The following is a 22,426-nucleotide window of genomic DNA, read 5'->3' as shown; positions in this document are numbered from 1 at the left end:
CCGTCTACATGTGTGTGTATTTGACAAGGGTGCAACAGTGATGCAACATGGATGCATGTGACACTGATATGTAGAAGACTGATTGCCAGATGTGACATGGATGCCGATCTCAACACTGCAACAGTTCGATGAGGTGTACACATGCATGTAAGTGTGGTGGCGTGTGTGCATGTGTAGTGCACTCCCTGTGTTTCATGTGATGTCTGGCTCACCTTCGGCAGCTCATGCTGTTGTATGTGTATGGATAGTGCTGGCTGTTGCGATGTGGCTGTGGAATAGCTCATGTGTGTGAGTTGAAATGACATGTGTGTTGGGGATTGTGATGCCATGTCTGAAGTTTGACAATGCCACAACTGTCATGTGTGTATGAGTCCATTGTACCGTGCCCTGATGCCAGTGTTTTATCTCTCCCTGTCTGCAGCGTCAACTGATGAAGAGGGCGGAGAAGGTGCTGTGGAGCACAGCTTACAGGGATCGCACCGCCAGCCGGAGACGCAAGGCCCGGCTCCCCTCCCAGGTTGTGATCTCGTCGGGGAGTGAGGAGTCCGGTGCCGCGTCCCAGGCCACAGCTGCCGAGGGTAGGTCCAAGAGGCGGAGGTCGGAGTTGGACTCCTCGGCAGCAGAAGAGGCAGCTGAGACCCCACAGGGTCCGACGGAGGAAGATGGCATGGAGTCATCCAGGTTGGTGGGGGGTTTGGTGGAGGAGGAGGCCGTGCAAGCGACAGAGACGGGGTCTGGAGGTGGGGATTCCACTGGTGCTAGTGGTGCAGTGCAGGACCAGGGACAGGAGGCAGCACAGACCGCCGCGGAGGTGCCTGTGTGCAATCCTGTCCCTGATCCTGTCACTGCATCATCTCGCACCAGCAGGGATGCCTACGTCCAGACCCGTTCTCAGGGAAGGGATTGGCTTACACCAACTGGCCTTCCTCTCCCTGCGGATGTGGCTATCCGGCACCGGGTTGAACCTGTCCTGGGTGGGGTGTTGTTGCGTCAACGGGCCATGCGAGCTGACCTGCAGTCTTTTCATGAGGAGACTGCACGTCTTCTCGCATGGCTCGTTGACCGCGTTGACCCACTGGGACAGCTCACCAGGGCCGGATTCATCCATTTTCTGGACCTTGTTCCGACCCCCTCCTCAACTGAACCCCCTATGCCCCAGTCGTCCTCCATGCCATCTTCCCACCCATGTATCACCTGGGTACCCTGTGAAGCTGCCTCTGACCCTGCGGCCAGGCTGGTGGAGGTCACATCCCTGCCACAGTCGGGAGTCGGACGTCCAGCAGGGGTGGCCACATCAACAACTGCACCCCAGCCGGAGGAGGATGTGCAGGCAGCAAGAGCCAGGGCACAGGCAGCGGCACAGCAGCAGCAGCAACAAGGTGGGAGCCATGATGGCTCGGGGCCTTCATCATCGGAGGGGCAGGCATCGGCCGGAGGGCAGGAGGACCCTGGACGGGAAGTGTCTTCCGTGTGGCAGTGGTTGGGCCATGCGATAGATGCGGAGCTGCAGCGGGCAGAAGAGGCACGGCTCACGATGGTCAGGGCGGAGAACTCCATGCGGAGGGCCCTGAGGCGGGCCGAGTGCCTCGAGGCCATTCGCAGGGACCTGGAGATCCAGATGTCATCATCCCTGCGAACCCTCTGGGCCATGGAAGAGGACCGCCTCCAGGACATTGAGCAGGAGTTTGATGATGCCCTGGCCCGGGACATCCAAAAGTGAGCCGTCGGACTAGCCCGCTGCCCTTGTAAATAGTTTTTAGAGTTAGGTTTCCTTTTGATTTTCCTTTTATTTGTGGTCAATGGACAATGCCACACAAATTTGTATATAGTTATATTTTTAGGTAGTTAGGTAGGTTTCATTTGTTTGGTTGGGATCATGGACCCTTTACATCCTTGGACAATGGATTGTATATAGTTTTATCATGTATTCATTTTTTTTTTGTTGCATTATGCACATGGAGCAATGGACTTATTTTTTCCGGACAATGGATTGTAAATAGTTTGACTATGGATTGATTTCTTTTTTTTTTTTTCATTATGAACATGAAGCAATGGATTTTTTTTTTAACATTTACTTTGGATTTGCGTTGTTGGAGGGTGACTTTGGACTGTTTTTCTTTCTAATTTTTTGGATTGGTTATCATTTTCATTCAATCATCTTTTTCAAATGCTTTTCATTTCATGTTTCATATTTTGGTATGCTTTCATTTCATTTTCCATTTCATGTACATAATATATTTTCATTTTTTATTTCCATGTGTGGGATTCGATCATTGGGTTGATGCATGTGAAAATGTGGGTTTACACAAGCAATGCCAACCAGTGTATGTGTGTGACGGACATGTGTTGATGTACATAGTTCACTTATGGTTTGTGTCATGAGATCAGCATTTCACTGCTGGGGGGTGGGGGTGCTGGGGGACATGAGTGGGACATGAGTGGAAGCCTGCTGGCAGGTGCCTCGCACTGCTGGGGGGTGGGGGAGCAAGGGGACATGAGTGGGGGCCTGCTGGCAGGTGCCCTGCACTTCTGGGGGGTGGGCGTGCTGGGGGACATGAGTGGGACATGATTGGGGGCCTGCACTGCTGGGGGGTGGGGGTGCAGGGGGACATGAGTGGGGGCCTGCTGGCAGGTGGCCTGCTGGCAGGTACCCTGCACTGCTGGGGGGTGGGGGTGCTGGGGGACATGAGTGGGGGCCTGCTGGCAGGTGCCCCTGACTGCTGGGGGGTGGGGGTGCTGGGGGACATGAGTGGGGGCCTGCTGGCAGGTGCCCTGCACTGCTGGGGGGTGGGGGTGCTGGGGGACATGAGTGGGGGCCTGCTGGCAGGTGCCCTGCACTGCTGGGGGGTGGGGGTGCTGGGGGACATGAGTGGGGGCCTGCTGGCAGGTGCCCTGCACTGCTGGGGGGTGGGGGTGCAAGGGGACATGAGTGGGGGCCTACTGGCAGGTGCCCTGCACTGCTGGGGGGTGGGGGTGCAGGGGGTCATGCGTTGGTGATCAGTAGTGCAAGGTGACATGTGGCTTGGCTGGGGGGCATGCCCATGGTGGATGGGCTGCCTGTGGGACATGACCAGGGGTGCAGGGTAGTCCCCTGTGGTGTGGGCTGCCTGCAGGGGCCGTGGAGGGTGTACAGGGAACACCTGGGAGGACCCACACTGCCAATTCACGTGTAGGACTCCCCTGCACCCCGAAATACACGTACCCTGCTGAAATTGCGTGTGAAACTTCCCGCGCACCTCGAAATACACGTACCCTGCTGAAATTGCGTGTGAAACTTCCCACGCACCCCGAAATACACGTACCCTGCTGAAATCCCGTGTGAAACTTCCCGCGCACCCCAAAATACACCTACCTTGCTGAAATCGCATGTGAAACTTCCCGCGCACCCCGAAATACACGTACCCTGCTGAAATCACATGTGAAACTTCCCGCGCACCCCCGAAATACACGTACCCTGCTGAAATCGCATGTGAAACTTCCCACGCACCCCCGAAATACACGTATCGCGTGTGAAACTCCACCTGAACCCACAGAATACCCGCAGCCACCCCATCCACCCTCCCCATGCCCCACAGGCAGCCCATCTACCCTCCCCATGCCCCACAGGCAGCCCATCCACCCTCCCCATCCCCCACGGGCAGCCCACACCACAGGGGGGACTTTTTCAACGCGAGCGGTGTACGTGTATTTCGGGGGGTGCGCAGGGAGTCTTACAGGTGATTGGGCCGGTGCGAGCGGTGTGGAGGAAGAACACGTAGACAACACCCACCCGCTGTGAAGTAATAGCGTGTGAACCCCAACGCCTGGAAAACACGTGCACCAGACCCCACGAAAAGCACGTACAGAGCAATGGAAATTCACGTGGGATCTTTAAGCCCTGCCAGGGCAAAGCCCATGCGCGATACGTCACAGACGCGCTTACGCGCTAAGGGCCTTTGGTCCAATGAAATCGAGTATGCGTGCTGATGCGCTTACGCGCTAAGGCCCTTTCCTCGAATTACACGCTGACGTGCAATTTTTTGATCATGTGCCAAATCACTCCGTATCAAGCTGGCCACGCGAAAACACACGGAAGACCACGCTCCCGCCCAAAAGGCCGAATCACTGCCCCCCAGAGCCCCGAGCACGCTCCCACCTGCCATCTGCTGCTGCCTGACAGCCTGCTGCTCACGTGCCCTGCTATTTGGTGCCTGCACATCAGCCATCTGCAGGGGTCCAGTTGCTGTGTCCACCCCTGCTGGAACAGAAGACTCCCGACTGGGATTCCATCGCTCCACAGCCCAGCCCCAGGACCCAGTTGCCCACCCACTCCTGCCTCTGGGGTTGCCATGTCGGGTCCATCTCCATCTGGCACCACTGGCAACCCCCAGCCAGAGAGGCAGAGGGCCACCAGCTTCACTGCCACCGAAGTTGGTGTCCTGGTGGAGCATGTCCTGGGGCATTATGATGCCCTCTTCGGAACAAGACGCGCCAACAAGGAAGGACGGGATAGGATCTGGACGGACATTGTGACTGCCATCAATGCAGAGGGGGTGGCAGTCCGCAAATTCCATCATGTCAAGAAGCGCTGGGAGGACTTCAGGTCCAGGACCCTCTACAAGGCCCGGCGCCTCGCGGAGGGGGGCCGGGTCAGCCTGACCAACATCCAGATGAGGGTCCTGGAACGCGTAGGCCCAGCGCTCCACGCCCAGATCCTTCAGAGGCAGACCCGTCTGGAGTTGAGCGGTAAGTGGCCAAGCATTGCTGTGTGAGACAGGGCATGTTGCAGTGTGCTGGTAGTCTGATACTTGCCTGTATGTGTTACATAGGCCATGCATGGATGTGTGTGTGCAGGGACATCATGGTCATGCATGTGAGACCAGTTATGTGTGAACCACATGCTAGGTGCATGTGTTTTAATGCAACTTGGGGACCTCTATGCGGAATGCACACCTGAAAGCATGGCAGTCTCTGTTCCTGGACATGATGGGGGGGTGAGGAATGTGTGCTGATGTCATGTACATGTATGGTGCACATGTGTGTGTGTGTGCCTGAGAAGTGTTGTGTGACTTTTAAACGCCATGGATGCATGTGACTTTGAAGGCAACATCTTGGTTTACAGGGCCCTTGTACATGGATGTGTGATTTTGATTGCAGGCGCCGGTTGTGTTTCTGCATGTGTGTTGCGTGCATTCACCCATGTGTTGTGGAAGGACAGGATGGAAGTGACCTTTGACAGTGCCACTCATGTGTTATTGCTTCCTGTCTAGGGTATTTTGTACTGTACCCTGATGCTTGTGTTCTATGTCTCCCTCTACGCAGCGTCAAGTGAAGAAGAGGGCGGAGACGGCGCTGTGGAGCCAAGCGGCGGGGATGCCTCCACCGGGCGGCGACGCAAGGCCCAGCCACCCTCCCAGGAATTACTATCATCCGGGAGCGAGGGGGCTGGTGCTGCGTCTGCCACAACGGCTGTAGCGGAAGGGCCGGGTGAGCCCCCACAGGGGCTTCCAGTGGAAGACGGTGCAGAGACATCGAGGTTGGTGGTCTCCACATAGGAGGAGGAGCCCGCTACTGAGCCGCACATGGAGCCTGGTGGGGGTAGTACCACTGGTGCAAGTGGTGCAGTCCAGGGCCAGTGTCAGGAGGCAGCACAGGTCACCACGGAGGGGCCTGTGCATGACCCTGTGACTGCACCATCATGCACCAGCAGGGAGGCCCCGTCCCAGGCCTGTCCGCAGGTAGGGGAGAGTGCCATGTCACCTGCCTCTGCACTACCTGCGGGCGAGGGGTCCCGCGACCCTATGGGCTCCGTCCTGGTGGGTGTCGCGTTGCGCACGTGTGACATTCGTGATGACGTGCGTTCTTCCTGGGCGGAGAACGCACGCCATCACGAAGAGCAGCGTCGTGAGGTGGCACTGCTGGGAGGGGCCCTGGTCGGTGGGTTCCTACATGTGTTGCGCACTTCGGCGGACCTCTCCTCCTCTGTGGAGGCTATGCGCCAGTCGTTCTCCACATCGTCTTCCGGCCCAGATTCCACCAGGGCCCCCTGTGGACCTGGCCTGACCAACAAAGCCAGCTTGGTGGAGATCCCATCCCTGCCACAGTCGGGAGTCAGCGGTCCAGCAGGGGTGGACACCACAACTGGAGACCAGCAGATGGAAGATGTGCAGGCACCATCGGACAGGGCACATGGACAGCAGCAGCAGGAGTAGGCTGTAGGTGGGAGCAATGATGCCTCGGGCCATCGACATCGGAGGGGCAGGCATCGGCCAAAGGGCAGGAGGACCCTGGACGGGAAGTGTCTTCCGTGCGGCAGCGGTTGGGCCATGCGATAGATGCGGAGCGGCAGCGGGCGGAAGAGGCACGGCTTGCGATGGGCAGGGCGGAGAACTCCATGCGTAGGGCCCTGAGGCGGGCCGAGTGCCTTGAGGCCATGCGCAGGGACCTGGAGATCCAGATGTCATCGTCCCTGCGAACCCTCGGGCCATGGAAGAGGACCGCCTCCGGGACATCGAGCAGGAGTTCGATGATGCCATGGCCCGGGACATCAACAAGTGAGCCGTTGGACTTGCCCGCTGACCTTGTAAATAGTTAGTTAGTATTAGGTTTCCTTTCGTTTTTTCTTTATTTTGGACAGCTTGGACAATGCACCACATTTTTGTATATAGTTTTTTTATTAGGTAGTAGTTTTTGGTAGGTTTCATTTATTAAGTTGGGCTCATGGACCCTGGATTCTTCAATTGTACATAGTTCTACATTGGATTCATCTTTTTTTATATTTTTTTTGTGTTCACCATGGAGCAATGGTTTTTACTTTGTTTTTTACCTTGGATTTGATTTTTTGGACTGTGACTTTGGACACCATTTCTTTTTGGATTTCTTTGGCTTATGATTTCTTGTTTTTTATTATTTATCGGACATGGACCATTTCTTTTGTTATTCCCATTGTTGTGTCTTTAATTTGGTTTACGTTCATGTTATCGTTAATATATATTTTTTAATACTTCCATTTGTGGTATTATCTCATTGGTTTCATGCATGTCATGATATGGGTTTTGACATTCACTTGCACCCATTGTGTGTGTGTGACGGACATGTGTTCATTTAGATACTTGCCATTGGGGTTGTATCATGTAATTGGCATTTCTATGTGGGTGGATGCAATACTTGGGTGGGTCTTTGGCCTGTGGAGGCTGGCCATAAGGGCCAGGGATCTAGATTGTGATGACGTGTTGGCTGGGGGACATGTGTGGGGACCTGCTGGCAGGTGCTCCTGACTGCTGGGGGGTGGGGTGCTGGGGGACATGAGTGGGACATGAGTGGGGGCCTGCTGGCAGGTGCCCTGCACTGCTGGGGGATGGGGGGGTGTGGGTGCTGGGGGACATGAGTGGGACATGTGTTGGTGCCTGCTGACAGGTGCCCCTGACTGCTGGGGGGTGGGGGTGCTGGGGGACATGAGTGGGACGTGAGTGGGGGCCTGCTGGCAGGTGCCCTGCACTGCTGGGGGGTGGGTGTGCTGGGGGACATGAGTGGGACATGAGTGGGGGCCTGCTGGCAGGTGCCCTGCATTGCTGGGGGGGTGGGGGTGCAAGGGGACAGGAGTGGGGTCCTGCTGGCAGGTGCCCTGCACTGCTGGGGGGTGGGGGTGCTGGGGGACATGAGTGGGGGCCTGCTGGCAGGTGCCCCTGACTGCTGGGGGTGCTGGGGGACATGAGTGGGGGCCTGCTGGCAGGTGCCCTGCACTGCTGGGGGGTGGGGGTGCTGGGGGACATGAGTGGGACATGAGTGGGGGCCTGCTGGCAGGTGCCCTGCATTGCTGGGGGGTGGGGGTGCAAGGGGACATGAGTGGGGGCCTGCTGGCAGGTGCCCTGCACTGCTGGGGGGTGGGGGTGCTGGGGGACATGAGTGAGACATGAGTGGGGGCCTGCTGGCAGGTGCCCTGCACAGCTGGGGGTGGGGGTGCAAGGGGACATGAGTGGGGGCCTCCTGGCAGGTGCCCTGCACTGCTGGGGGGTGGGGGTGCTGGGGGACATGAGTGGGACATGTGTTGGGGCCTGCTGGCAGGTGCCCTTCACTGCTTGTGGGGTGGAGGTGCAGGGGGTCATTAGTGCAAGGTGACATGTGGCTTGGCTGGGGGGCATGCCCATGGTGGATGGGCTGCCTGCGGGACATGACCAGGGCTGCAGGGTAGTCCCATGTGGTATGGTCTGCCTGCAGGGGCCGTGGAGGGTGTAGAGGGAACACCTGGGAGGACCCACACTGCCAATTCACGTGTAGGACTCCCCGGCACCCCCGAAATACACGTACCCTGCTGAAATCGCATGTGAAACTTCCTGCAAACCCCAGTTATACACGTACTCCACTCGCACAGGCCCTTTCGCGTGTGAAACTTCCCACGCACCCCTGAAATACACGTACCCAGCCCAATCGCGTGTGAAATTATCCGCGCACCCTTGAAATACACGTACCCAGCCCAATCGCGTGTGAAACTTCCCGCGCACCCCTGAAATACACGTACCCAGCACAATTGCGTGTGAAACTTCCCGCGCACCCCAGTAATACACGTTCCCCGCTTGGCGTTTGCTGTTTGGCAGCCCTGTAAACTGGTCCAGGGTTAGCGCAGCCCTTTGCGCTGAATTGGGAATTTTGATGGCTTTTCCGTGCGCGAGGGCGTTCTTGGGGGCGTAACTGGCGCTGCTGCAGGGTCACTGCGCCACTCTGCGCCACGGCTGGTTTTGGAGGCTAAAATCCATGAATACGCTGTGCGCGGAAATCAATTTTAGCGCACGCGGCTGGCTCAGACATTTGCACGCGCACACTGTGCGACAGCCGCGTGCGCCACTTTTTTGCGAAATTCTATGAATTACCCTGTAAGTTTATTATGTTGAGTGCTTTATTATCAACCAACAACCATAACATCAAAACATACTTCACATTTCTCACTGTTCTGTCAAATAGATCACTGCAACCTTACACAAAATCCTAACTTATATAAGGCCATTGAAACAAAGAATTCAAGGTAACCCACAAAATAACTGCAAATAGCTTGTTTGTAACAGAACATTCACTGGTCAATCATTTTGAAAGTTTGTACACAAATTGTGCATGTCTATTTTTCAGAGAGGCAAATGTATCAATTATCCGTGTATTGAAGTCAGGGATCTCTTGAATTAGTTGTTTTTACATGGACAGCATGGCCAAAGCATTCAGACGATCCTCAGTCATTGGGCCTCATTATAACTCGCCCGGTATGGAAACAACGGTGGCGGTAAACCCGCCGCCACCGTCGTTTCCATGCTGGGCGAGCACAACTCCTGCATGTCTGACCTGGCGGGTTTAACACCGCCCGCCTGCAGGCGGACGAGGAAACACCGGTAGCATTACGAGATGCTGCCGGTGTTTCCATGATCCCCATTCCCATTGAGTCCTATAGGACTCAATGGGAATGGGGATTAACACCATTCCGCCTCCGTGATTCCCGGGAAATGCCCCGGTAATTCCGGGAATCATGGAGGCGGAATGGTAATACGAGTCCGGCGGTAACCAGGCGGTTTTACCGCCTCGGTTACCGCTGGACTCGTAATGAGGCCCATTGTGTTTCTTAAGAATGTTTTAATTCGCTTCAGGGTGGAGAAACAGCGCTCAGACTCAGCTTTTGTCATGGGTGTGGTAATCAGAATTTTTAATAACTGCATTGTCTCACTAAATGCTTCTTCGAGATTGTTTTCAACTAACAATTTTAATAAAGACATTGCCCCACTTGAACTACAGAATTCTGGTCTCTCATAAACAATTGAAAGCTCAGTGCGCAGTCTTTCCTTGTTTAACATGGGGTACGCCTGGACAGTTGCATTCAGTGCATCATTGGGAAAAGATAGTCCATGTGTTTGAAATAGGTCACTCTGCAACAATTTGGTTAGTAAATGCAAAGCATTCTTGGGCTTGTGTAACTATAATATCACATACTTCTTTAGCCAAACAATTCAAAGTGTTCATATTTACATTGCGACCTGAAAAAGTTGCCTCTGATGGAAGTTTAGCTTCCAGATTGTCAGTGCTTTCACGTACTCTGCCAATGCACTTGATAAAAGTTGCAGTAGCTTTCTGCACATGCACAGAGTCAATGTCTCGCTTCTGAAGCTGGTTATATAGAATGTCGACATGGGGCATTATGTCATTGAACAAAAAAAAGAAGAAAAGGAACTGCTTCTCTTTCAGAGTTCGAATGAATCCCTGGGCCTCATGCACAGTAACCCCCTCAAAATTAGTCCGTCTTTCAATAATGAGCTCAAAGCATGTACGGAGAGCTTCCCTGTGCTGATATATGGCATCCACCACCCGAATATGGTAGCTCCAGCGAGTGCGAGATGGTTTTGGAAGTCTTTGATCTGATACCTCATCTAGAATTGCCGTTCTTTTTGGAGAACGAGAAAAAAATGCACAGAAGCCAGAGATATCACAAAAGAAAACTCGAGCTTCTGAGATTTTTGAAACAGCCTGTTCAATGATGAGGTTAAACTGGTGTGCATAGCAATGTACATATTGGACTCCACCAGACACCCCCCTCATTACACTCGCACCATCATATGTTTGCGCAATTACTTTTTTTTGTTGGCAATCTTCACGGAAAACTTTGTCCAATTTTTCCATTATGGCAGTAGCAATGGTCTGCGCACTAGAGTCTTTCAGATGAGGGAATCCATAAAATCTTTCAACAATTCTGTATCGTTCATCAATGTAGCAATATACTAGCACAGACTGTGTTTTAGTGGAAACATCAGTTGTATCGTCTGCCTGAATAGCCACATAATCTGTGCATTTTAGCTGCTCTACAATGATCTCTCTGGTGACCGTGAGCATGCAGTCCAGCAGTTCATTCTGAATTGTTTTTGAAGTGCCCTTGAATACTGTTGCATTTTTTAAGTGTAGTTCCATTGCACTGTCTATGCTGGATACAAAATCCACCAGGCCTCTAAATATACCAGGATTTAAAGAGTCTTCAGTTTCATCATGGCCACGTAAAGCCAATTCAAACGCACCACAAAACACACACAGTCTATTAACTTTGACAAGATGTATCGGTTTTTATCCACATCCTCATTATGCCTCATCACGCTCTGGCGATAGGCATCATCCAACTGTGTTGCAATGTTTATACTTCCCAACATGCACAGTTGTAATATATTCTCAATATGAGATTTGCACGATTCATGTCTCTTGCTTTTTTCTGACAAATGCTTTAAGTCAGTGACTCCTGTTTTTGTCCAGGCTGTTTCACCTCCAAACAGCAGGCAAGGGAAGCAGAACAAAGACCGCTTAGCAATGCTACCAGTGAGCCATGTCTTCTTTTCATACCACACCATGGAAAATGTGCGTGTGTAAGCCTTTACCCTATCTTTTGCGGACTGTTCAATTTTGACATCTGGCCGATCAGGCCCTAGTTTTTTCACCTCCAGTTGTTCACTGTGTGCAAGTCCGGAAAATGGTTTTGAGAGTAATTGGTCCACTGAATTAATTTTCGGCAACAGTGAAACCTGTTAATAAGCAAAATGATTATGTACATGTATATGTAGATGGGATCATGTAGTCATTGTTAGGTATGCTCTTCAATAACACATAAGTATAATTAGTCAGTACTAGACACAGATAGCGTCTGCAATTGTACACAACTCTGCTGTACTTATCATCGACCAGTACAGTTGAGTATAATTGCTGATGTTATCTATGCATGCGTTAACACACATGCCCATTAGCAAATGTGACACCAGCCACACAGTACGTATTGCAGCTTGTTTGGCAAATGAGTACTTATGGAAGAAATGAGGCAAGTTTGTTCTGTTAATACTGTTCTAAAAAAAACATTGTGTACAATGTAGGGAGATTTTTCTGACTGCATAACACAACCCGAACACCTCCCAAGCAATGTGGGATCAAAGGTGAAAATTAGAAAGAAGGTATTCTGATGTTTGAAAGACTGTGGGATTTTTCAGAGGTAAAACAAATTACTGTATACTATTCAACTGGAAGATACCAGGACATCATGGGGAACCACCACCCAATCCTATCCTTCAAAAAACAGTTTCCAAATGGACAAGTTTGCTTCCGTTGAACCATAAGCAGGCCTTTTTGCATTATATGTATGACTTTCCATTTTCACATGCCACCCTCTCAGCTAGTTATAGACGCCATTCTGTAGTCTGTACTGTACATCAGATTTTCCCCCACCTCATTGAACCCCACAAACAACATGGGCTTCTTTTCAAAAAAATTTTTAACACGATAGCTGTGTGCCTTCTTTACTACAGATGAACACAAACACAGTTGGAGTGCCCTGAGCACCAAACCCTACAAAAGACTCATGCTAGCTCACCTCATTCTGGAGAATGTTCACTGCAATGAACTCCTTCGCAGGCTATGGGAAATCCAAATCCCGGAAGGTGCACTGTGGAAGTTGAAGTCCGATGTTATTAGTTTCACAATTGCGCTGGACTGGTTGGATTTGTTCATGTAAGGTGTTGCTGATGGTCTGTAAAGAGAAAGCGAGAGACTGTTCTGAGAAAGGGCAACATAGGCTCAGAGCAGTATTAAAATGGTTTTCACACTTGAAGGAGAGAGAGTTAACTGCTTGTAACATTGAAGCTGCACCAGAATAATCATTAGTACAATGTGTAAAGAAAAGTACCAGCAACTACCAGCTAGCTGCCGCTGAGCTGTCCCGGGAGGATAGCTCAGTGGCAGCATGCGCGTCTTGGAAGCAAGGCAACACGAAGCGACACAGGTTTGATCCCCGGGTCCGCGCTTAGAAACCTCTGGGTGTTTAAGCGCGTTATAAATACGTAACTAAGACATAAAAAAATAATACAATTGCGCAACTAAGAAAAACAAAAAATTCCTGTAACAGCGCCTCGATGCCCGCGGGCTGTGTGAGCGATTTATAAATGTGAAAATAAAAAAATACCACCATGTGCCAGTCATCAGTTGTATAATGCTGCAATATATGCATTTTTGTAATGTTTTCATTCTGGGGCTTTAAAAGTGCGCTTTGCAGAGCTCACATTACAAAATTAATTTGTTGCAGCCCTTCAGACAGCCGATCTATAAGAACTCTGCGTGTCCTTCGCTGAAGTCCTGTTAAAAACAGCATTGGCAAAGCCACTGAGATCCTGTTCAAACACAAGCATTGACAAAGCCAACATTTTGGCCTCGTGCATACGGTGTAAGCTTCTGCCAGGCACTGCTATTAGATGCCCAGGAACCTGCACCATGTTTCTGCTTCTACAACAACGGGTAGTAAATTCTGCTACAGCTGTGCCTGGCAAGTGCCTTTCCCATGCTTACACAAATGTCCAAACTGTTGGCATTGCCATTGCTTTTTCCACATAGAAGGGGACATGCACCAGTTTTGCATGCATGTGCATCGGCCACTTTAGTCAGGAATGCAGTGGTAATGCCTCCCTTTTCCTCGTGATGCATGTACATTTCTTGTATTTGCACATGTGTGTAGCTACCATGATAGGTTTCTTGGCAAGATACCAATGCAGGACTCCAACCACCCCCCCCCCCTCAAATCTCTCTCCCCCATATAGTGCCTTGATAACTCTTTTGCTTCCTTTTTACTGTTTGGAGCTAAGTTGGGGAACTAGGGAGTACAGTGTTAAGAACCCTTTCCAGTGCACCTGGGAAGAGCCCAATACATAATGCACCCTGCAATAATGCCATAAAGACCAGACTGTAACATAACGAGATTCAACCGGCTTCCTTGGCTATTGGCCAATAACTACTGGAACGTGCCGGAAAAACCAAGGAGGGTGACCGAACACACCGTCGGTGATGCCCTCAAAATACCCACTTCTTTAATTTGCACAGATGCCTTTGGGTCTTCCCTGTCTACAGATGCATAGAAACACATAGGATATGTTTCCATTGCCAGAAAGAGCAGTGGCCCAGTCAACAAATAATGCACAAATAATGCGCCTGGCGTCACACACGAGGGGGGACGCCCTGGAACGTGAGAGAGAGAAGGGGGTGAGAGAGAGACAGAAAGGGAAGGGGAGGAAAAGAGTGTGTGTGAGTGAGCGAGGAAAGGGTGAAGGGAAAGAGAGAGCAAGAAAGCGAGGGACAGAAAGAGAGTGAACTAGATGGAGGGGAGAAAAAGAGGAATGAGAGAAAGAGACCAGGAAACTAAAACCGGAAGCCAAAACACATGTACAATTAAAAGTACCAGAAGAGCGGGAAGAAAGGCAGAGTGAAAAGGGGGGAAATTAAATTAAACGCAACATCTCCAGAGATTCCAGTCGTTCTCACTTGCATATGTGGGCAATAACAGCAGTCCATTAATCTTCACCCTCATCAATGCTTTTTAAAACAAGCAGTAGTCTTACTAAGGTCAGTGTTGCAAAGATGTCTCCACCAGGCTCTTCCCTTTCCAGTCAGTGCCCCGGCCGTGATGGCTTCAGTGGCTGTGTGAGCAGCCCCTCACAAGGGGCAGATAGCCAGGCCAATCACAGCCTGCGTCTGCAGGCCTCTCTGCTACTCCCCAGAAGCTCCACTGCCCCCATAGCTGCCTTCTGGCCTGCCAAACATGATGTGGCTGCCCACTGAGGTTCACTTTCTTTTTCATCCTCTGCACAACATAGAGAACTTGATTCTACAGCTGGGCAGCCACGTACTTCAATGCTCGATTTGAGGATTACATATTGGCGGAGTGCGGTGAGTGTGTTGGCAGTGTTGGGAACCCTAGAGGAGCTGCAGCTACTGGTCTGTTCTCACTATTCATTGGTGTGGAGGAGGAGCTATTGACAACAAATACACCACTTCCTACGCGGAGCGTCGCGAGTGTGTTGGCAGTGTTGGGCACCCTAGAGGAGCTGCAGCTACTGGTCTGTTCTCACTATTCATTGGTGTGGAGGAGGAGCTATTGACAACAAATACACCACTTCCTACGCGGAGCGTCGCGGAGTGCAGCGAGTGTGTTGGCAGTGTTGGGAACCCTAGAGGAGCTGCAGCTACTGGTCTGTTCTCACTATTCATTGGTGTGGAGGAGGAGCTATTGACAACAAATACACCACTTCCTACGCAGAGCGTCGCGGAGTGCGGCGAGTGTGTTGGCAGTGTTTGCAGTGTGAAGTAAGTGTGAGGAAGTTCCATATAAACTGAGACCAGTCTGCCCTACTTGACACTATACTTGACATTTTATTCTATATGCATATAGTTATAAATGCGCATAAGCGCGGACTCTGTGACCACAAGTGCCATGAAATCTTGCCTCCCTGCAGCGGAACGAGCTTTGCCGTCTCCCTCTGCACATCCCAAAACTCACCTGCATTATAGACGGTGTAAATCTGCACTCGAAACACAGGAAATGTTCAATTTGCAGGGCGAACCAACAGCTGATTTACAGCAAACGCAGTCCTTTGCTGAGGACAGCAATACATGTAAGTTTACTGCGAGGAACGTGACCCGTCCTTTGGCCGAAATGGGATTAAACTCGGAATCGAGTTCAGATCAATTTAATACTCAAATACACCCTAAGAAACACATATTATCACACTCCACTAAAGTCCAAACCTTGTTGGGAACCCTCCCAGTTCCTCCTGCCCTGCACGAACAGCCGATCCTGGACCTGCTGACGGCGGAGGGTCCTGTGGGGTGCAGGCTCGAGGAGGCGGTGGCGAGCTCGGGCGCGGAGGTGGCCGAGGCTCTGCCGATCATGTCTCCGAGGCCTGCTTCCCCCGGCTTGGTCTCCCGCGGGGTGCTGTTGGCGGGTTGTTCGCCTGATCTCCGTGGCTTGGGGGTGGCTGCGGGGCATACCGGCGGTGATGTTGGTGCCGAAGGATTGTCGATTACGGCCGACCTGGGAGGCCCCGCCGTGCTGCGCGACGAGTCCGTTGGAATCGGCAGCGTCGCGGGTTAGAGAGGTGGACCCTACGGGGGATCAGAGTAGCAAGAGGGATTCCCTGAATGAGACATTGGGAGTCGTCTCATACAGGCAAAGGAGTCATAATCCACTCCTGGAACATGAATCAGGACCACAGAAAGTTATTAATGATACAGGGAATAATTTAATAAATAATCCCAACGCGACTCAAGAAATGAAGAAGATGGAAAAAGTGAAATAGCAGCTAACAGGAAGTCCTCTGGAGCTCCCGGCGTCTACAGCAAAACTGGCCCCCCAATCGGCCAACAATGACTTGATCATGGCATCATGGAACACTAGAGGCTTCAACCATCTGACTCGCCCGAGCGACGTAAATTTAGGAAGCTTCGACATCCTGTGTTTACAGGAAACATGGCTGGTAGACCCTCCGACTCTCGACGGATTCACAATAGACATCTCTCCAGCTTGTAAGTCACTAATGGGAAGGCCTTCTGCGGGTCTTCTAACGGCAATCCGCATTGGCTCCGGTGTCTCGACAAAAGCAAAAATCATCGAAGCCTATGGTATGCTCGGCACCTTGACATCATGGCAGCGATACGACCCGGAACAGGCTGCATGGATTACCTCAGACCTTGCGAGAATAAATTTATATTGGAATCCGGAAAGAACAACTTCAAAAATATTCTGCAACGCAGTGACAAACGCTATCGACACCATCACCACAGACTTTGAAATCGACAACCTCATAGTCTGCGGTGACTTAAACGCCATGTTTAATGCGTTTAACGCCAAGTTTAAATGCAAAACTTTAACATCATCGGAAAAACCAAGTTCAACCCAGTCTATGGCAAAAAAAAGGGGGTTGGCGTGGTCCAAAATGATGAAATCAAGAAACCTCTTCAACGTAGCTACGTTAAAACCCGAACCCCAGATTCCAACATGGGAAAGAGACAAATCCTTCGCTACCTTGGATTATATCTTTGTAACCGAAGGCCTGATCCCCCTTGTTTCATCCTTTAAAGTTGTGAAAACTTTAGAAAGCGACCACAACTTGCTAAAACTAGCATGGGGAGCCTACATACTGGAAAAGCTTACTTATGCTTTAGAAGTAGAGCCAAATATGCAACAGTCCAGATTGCGCCTTACAGTTGACAACATCAAGGCCATAAAGGACAGCCTAATCACAGACCCTCAGTTCAGAACAACTAGCCTTCCTGCCAAAAGACTAGACTACATTCCCCTACTTCTGCCCCATAGGGTGGCCTTTTCAGGAAAAAAGGGCAAAAAACCCACGCACAAGCATACTTATGACCGGCTCGTGGTAACTAAGAGACGAGAATTAAGGAACCTGAAAAACTTTGCCTTAAGGCATCAAACAGCAGCGGCTTGGGCCAAATTCCGAAAGGGCGCAAGCCACTATAAATCGTGGATAAAACATCATGCAGCAAGTCTGAATCAGAACGACGCCGAGACCATGCAGAAGGCCCTTGCTTCAAAAAACACAAGAGACTTTTGGAATGTATTTAAAACAACCAACGGGCTAAACACACCATCAATAGCAAACGCGGTATCGGAACAAAACTGGATGTCGCATTTTAGTGCCCTTTTTGAAGCCCCTGCTACGTCCACAGCGGAGAAAATCGACTACTCTGGAAATCACTGGATCCAACTGGATGACATGGAAGACATTCTGAGAACAATAAATCAACTGAAAACTTCAAGAGCCCCGGGCTCCGATGGTCTTTCTAACATCGCCATCAAAAAACATCCAACTGATTGGGCTGCAGTCATGAAAGAAATCTTCATACATTGCTACAAAACCAAACAGATTCCGGTAACTTGGACAGAGGCGATACTGGTCCCAATTTTTACAAAGGGGTCCAGAGAAAATCCAGCGAATTACAGACCCATTGCACTGTTGGACAGTTTGGGTAAAATATTTGCAACTCTATTACTAACGCATTTTCGGAAATGGGCTAAAGCTTCTCCGGCGTCTGACATTTTTCAGACAGGCTTCCAGAAGGGCACCGGGACCATGATTAACATCTTGATATTAAACATCATCAAAGCTAGGGTGAAAGCAGGTGCTCCGAAAGTTAATTTGTCCCTGGTCGATCTATCAAAGGCTTTCGATATGGTGGATCGCGAGAAACTCTGGGAAAAATTGAAAATCTGGAACTGTCCAACCTCAATTCTGGATCCAATCAGGGCTTTACACACCCAAACTTCCATACGTGTCCGCCTGAACCAGCAAGGTCACTTGTCTAGCAAAATCTTGACCAAACGTGGGGTAAAGCAAGGTTGCCCCCTGGCACCAGCACTGTTTATTGCCTTTATAGGCGATTTCCAGTACACCGAGGAGAAAATTTGTTCATTTCCACCCAAGGTGGGTCTGTCAAAAGTACCTAGGCTATGGTACGCGGATGACCTTATCCTTATGGACCAGACAAAAATAGGTCTGCAGCGACAATTAGCAAACCTCTCCGCTTACATGAAAGAAAATAACCTAGAAATCAACACGCAAAAAACAAAAATCCTGCTCTTCACCAAGTCAACAGTGAACCATAAAACTACTTCAGCTTTCTTTCTGGAGAACAAAAAACTAGAAGAGGTCAACGAATACAAATATCTGGGGGTGTGGATAGACAATACGCTGAAAGAAAAAAATACCACAGAGGCTTTGTGGGTCAAAACAAAAAACCTGACAGCCCAACTGAAAGCCGTCGACAGAAAATTTGGAAGGTTTTCATGGACTCCAGCTCTTAATTTCTACAAATCGAAAGTAGTCCCAGCTCTAACGTATGGGATGTGTGCAAACTTAAGCCTTCCTGAAGATCTATGGCAAAAGCTAGAAGGCTTTGTGTGGAAGACGGTACTGACTCTCCCTAAGTCAGCATCTATGGCGGCGATCCGTCGTGACCTCGGTCTCACGTCTCTTGCTGCATCTGTGGAACAAGATGCTCTCCAGATATTTAGAAAAATTGTCTCCCCGGATGCCCTCCCTATCTTCCAGGTGGTAGCACAAGAAATCCAAAAAGGAGGGTGCAAACCACTAACGGCGTGGGTGAAGAAAAGAAAGGACAAACTGGAAGAGATTGCCTGTTCAGAAGAACTTTTAATTTCAAATCCTGGAAGAGTAAAAGAAAAAATAGTGCAGCAAGATTGGATCCTAACAAATGAAAAAATTCTGTCTCATAAACTACTCAAAGACCTTCCGCCTGGACACAATAAACCGAAAGAGCCATTAAAATACTGTGATAAATTCCCTGAAAAAGCTCTGAGGAAAACGTTTATGCGAGCGCGGCTAAACATCCTACATACAAGAGAAATCCTGGCCATCAGATCAAAATCCACAACAGCTTCATGTCGTCTATGTGAAAACGCTGACCACCTGGAAACTGTTAGACATCTTTTGACGTCTTGTCCTGCTTTGTCTGCTGAAAGAGAGGCTTACTTGGCACCGCTAATATCCTATCCTTCGACAACAACAGAAGAGACGGGCTGGTATCGACTGATTTCTGGGGATTCTACCAGATGGTCGAGGGCCGCAGCCAAACTCTTGGACATTGCCTTAAAAAAAGCAACTCTGGGAAATCTCAATTACCAAAGGGATCCTGCTCAGTCTCAGGACAACAAAATACAAGCGGGTATCTGACCTTGGCCCTATTAAGAATGAAAATTGAGAGCGGTACCCTAAGTAGCCTCATAAGAACTATCTGCAACCAAACGCAAATTTTGTAAAAATCTTTTATCGATTAAATAAAAAAAAAAAAAAAAGTGATTCTAAATTAAAAGGAAATTGTACAAAATAAGGAAAATAGGGTGGTTATGCATCAATTACCGAATGATAGGAGTGGTGGTCAACCTGTTGTCATGTATGAACCCTTTAGTGCTTGCAACGGCTCCTCAGAGTTAAAAGATCACTTTTGTCCGTTAGGGGATGCCATTGACAATGGAAATCTACATGAAATTCAGCCAGAAGTAAATCATAGATCCTCATTGGCCGTAGCAGACCAATTGATAATGGATCTATCAACTCTAAATAAGAGATTACAGCTGGAAACACTGTCAAGAAACATAGCGACTGGAAGTGGTGACAAATGTGAGCTCCACATAACAGAGAATGGGGCTCAAAATCTCAAGAGACAGCGGATTATTCAAGCGAAAGGACCCATGAAAGATGTATCATCATACTGAGCCAAGAGGAGAAGAGTCGAACTGAGCCCACAATTAGACATCTTAAGCTCACAAAAGAGGCTGAATAAGGTTGGGCAAGAACCGGAGGAGGACGGGTTTTTTGCCACCTCTGCCAAAATACCTCATAGACTACATGATCACTCGGAGTCAACGTCTGATGAATGCTCGTCCGACTCCTCTTTTGTCGAAAGACCCTTTCCAAAAATCAGGAGAGAACGAAATAAAATGTCCACAAAAAATGATAAACTTATCGATCCAATAAATACATCATTGGAAAAACTGAGTGCTGAACTAATACCAAAAATCTCACTTGCAATCACCATAGCGACTGCCCCTTTCTCCTAGATGTATGAGCAATTTAATGAGAGCTGTAGAGAACAAAACACTCTCCTAGCAATGTTAAATACTAAGCTGGCATCAATGGATCTAGAAATGAGAGAAATGAAGTTCCAGGTGCACAAAGACACGCTTTCCTTAGATACTTCAAATTCCATTTTGAAGGAGCATTTACAGAGTTCGGTAGAAGATAAAAGACTGCTGGCGGAGGTTGCCTGTGAGGCTTTACACATTTTTAAACATACTAATCCTAACGGCGATTCCAGAAAGAATTCCATTGATAATGAAAAGATGACAGCAGAAGCCCGCTGCTGTCAAAATATGAGACGGGAAAACATGGAGGAATTTGGGTCCAATAGAGAGGCCAAGGCTGCAGCGTTAACTATAGAGACATCAGATCAGCCGAGTACCTCCAGAACGATATCGGCAGACCTTAAGTCCACAAGTGAAAAAGCACAATCTACAGATCACGCTGCGATTATAAATGATAAAACTGATACAGGACTAAAGAGTCCCACAGTTATCCCCTGTCAACCTTTGGAAGAGAGCCGTATATCAACGGTTGAACCAACAGGAAAAATAATAACACAAATAATGGATAAAGAGACTGTAAAACAGGTTAGAATGTATCCAATATTTGGAAAGAAGAAAACACCTTCAGCAGAAAATGAAGCATCATAAAAATCAAAACAAGGGAAGTGCATAAAGAAAACGAAAAATATAGTTATATATCAGAAAACAAATGGAAACGGCTTGAGAAAATTCCTTAGAAATTTAAAGATGTTAAAAAATGACAGCTTGCAAACAAAATCGAAAAAAGAGAATTCAGCTGATACAAATAAACCAGTGGCATCATTACATTTGGCAGAAAAAGAGAGCCCTACTACTCTGGATGCTCAGGAAGATTCCTCAACCGACTTATTGGATCTATCAATTTATGAACTAAGTGATGTTGAACAGAGTGATAATGAAGTATGTCAAGAAGTGTGTAAAGATTGGCCGAAGTTACCTAAAGAGACTAATGTTGAAAAGAACGATGAAAAGACGAATTTTAAGGCGATTGAAACCAATGAAAAGGATCCAGGTCGAGAACAGTTGTGATAGCAGAATCTCAAAATAAGGATTGCATAGATAATGGGAATGTAGAAAACAATGATGCTGGCTGTTTTCGAACACTAGAAGAAAAAAGGACAGCCCTACATAATAACAGCGAAAAAGTGGCTGCCATTCAAAAAAAGTACGAGGAACTGTCAAGAATTGGCTCCACCAAAGAAATATCTTCGTTTGGATTGATTCAGCAGCTGATAGCAAATCAATCCTCTAAATCTTTAGATTGGTAGATTGGTGGGAAAGCTATAGAGAAAAACAGTAAGAGAAACATCTCATATAAACAGATGCAAAATGATGAACATGAACGAGAGAATAAGAAAAGAGTAAGATCTAATTACTACATTGCGCTGGAAAGAAGTGATAGTGCAAATGACGGATTGATATTAAACAGATAAAACATCATAACTTTATTTCAGAATATTCCGGAGTTGAAGTCAATCGTATCGAGTGATATCAAAACCGTTGAATTCATTAACGAAACTCAAACTGATCGAGTGGTACTCCACATCCACTCAAATTACAAAAAAGACCCAATCCTGGGAGGTAAAACGTCTTTATTACGGCATGGTTTCAAAGTTGTAGAAACATTTGCAAATCTATGCTATCAAGAGGGAGTTCCTTCGAAACAAAAGTGGAAGTAAACAAGATGCAAAGAACTCAATTCCCAAGAAGAGTCAATCCCGAAGAGAGCAATGAATCTGCAAAAACAGTGGCTGAAAGAAAACCAGTACCTTTATCTAATGAGATGAATGAGAATGATATGAGGCAAAAGGCACGGTTAATCACGATAACACTTCCATCTGATGGGAAGAAGATTCAGCAAACAAATCCTACACGTGCAAAAAAGATGGCTACTCAAGTTGATGACTGGAGTTGGATTGCAAGTGCCTTAAACAATAGAAATTCAAGTTAATGTTTAAAGGAGGA

This window comes from Ambystoma mexicanum, chromosome 9 (genome assembly GCF_040938575.1).
Source record: "Ambystoma mexicanum isolate Mex_15411 chromosome 9, UKY_AmexF1_1, whole genome shotgun sequence".
Classification (NCBI taxonomy): domain Eukaryota; kingdom Metazoa; phylum Chordata; class Amphibia; order Caudata; family Ambystomatidae; genus Ambystoma; species Ambystoma mexicanum.
This window is presented reverse-complemented; position numbering follows the sequence as displayed.